The sequence below is a fragment of the Arachis hypogaea genome, chromosome 6 (assembly GCF_003086295.3).
Source record: "Arachis hypogaea cultivar Tifrunner chromosome 6, arahy.Tifrunner.gnm2.J5K5, whole genome shotgun sequence".
NCBI classification, from domain to species: Eukaryota; Viridiplantae; Streptophyta; class Magnoliopsida; order Fabales; family Fabaceae; genus Arachis; species Arachis hypogaea.
Window position 1 is genome coordinate 61708782 of NC_092041.1, and position 1769 is coordinate 61710550.

Consider the following 1769-nt stretch of genomic DNA (forward strand, 5'->3'; position numbering starts at 1 on the left):
CCAGAAGTCTCCAACATGCCTCAGTGAGGAGCCTCACGTCCTGCATTTGAAAACCATAAAATCCGCATGGGTGAGAACCGGAGGTTCTCAGCAAGGTAACAGTACCCACATATCTAACATGTAATGTCTTGGGAAAGCTGAAGGCAATCCTAGAACTTCCAATAGATAATCAAAGCTTATAAATAGACTAAACCATAAATGGCAACTGATTAAAGATCTTCAGTCTATCTAACACTCCCTTTCCAAATCCTTTAGAACTTCCAACCACCATCAGTGATTTGATACCGCAACCACAATTATATCGAACAAGAAAAATCACAAATAGAAAGTAGATACGACATTTAGACAATTAGCAAGTAATATGCAGTCAATTAGGCATTCCAAACAATTAACATATAATGCATATGATGTATGCCTGCCTTGGTGGCTGATGAGTCTCATATGCCAGTTATAAAGCCAACCCGACAAGTCCTAGTAGCTAACTATTGGACTCTCCCTTTATCGTGCATCCCCAACATGAGTTATTCTCAATCAAAATCATTAATACATATCCACAATACCCACACTGGTATTTTTCCATGGGGGCGAGCTCATCTGGAACTTTCACAGTATTCGGCCACACTTACGACATAGGGTCAGCAGAGCATGGAGTCTCCACCTGGAGCACGTAGTGGCTAGCCACTGCTTTCACCCAGGGGAACTCTTATCTCAGATAGTGGAAGTGCAACATTCATATTTCATTCAATAAGCATATATACAGTCATACTCATCCATAATTCAATATTAGCTCAACCATAATTCAGCAATAACTTAGCCATTCTGCTCATAATACAATCCATAACCAGTCACAATTATTCATAATTACAGCCCTTTGGCTCATGGCATATAAAACGCTTCCACCATCATCATCAACACCCGATATGATTATCTTTAATCATAATTCACCATTAATTCTTCCTTTACTTCGTCCACAAGTCACCACATCTCCTAGCCTCTTCCCATTGCAAGGTATACTATATGTATTTAGGACATAAAGGGTGAGAATGGAGGCTTATAAGTTTGAAATTCGGCTTTGAAAACTCAAAAATCAATTTTTGGTGAAAATGGGGTCACGCGTGCGCGTCACCCACACGCACGCACGGATGTCAGAGAAACAGAGTGACGCGTGTGCATCACTCATGCGCACACGTGGATGGCAGAAAAGTAAAGTGATGCGTGCGCGTCAGCCACGCATACGTGTGGGTGCGTGATAAACCACTATTTTATGGTTTATCTTGTGCTCAATTGAGTGGTTTTTATCAAGTCCTTGCCCACTTATTCATATGATTTGCATCGTTTTACATTCTCCTTCCTAATTTTATGCTATGATTGAAAATATGCTTCTTTGGCTTTTATTTTCTTTTATTTAAATTCTCTCTTATAATCATTCGACGCCTTGATATGTGTGTTAAGTGATTTCAGAGATTACAGGGTAGGAATGGCTCAGAGGATGGAAAGGAATACAAGAAGTTGAAGGAACTACAAAGCTGTCAGCCTGACCCTCTCGCACTAAAACGACCATAACTTGAGCTACAAGGTCCAAATGATGCGGTTCTAGTTACGTTGAAAAGCTAACATCCGAGGATTCGCAACAATATATAATTTGCCAAAGCTGCCCCAAAGTTAGGCAACACAAACGCGTGGATGACGTGCCCGTATCGCATCTGCGAACTTCAATCCACGCAAACGCGTGGACGACGCCTCTGCGTCACTTTTCCGCGACCTGTACG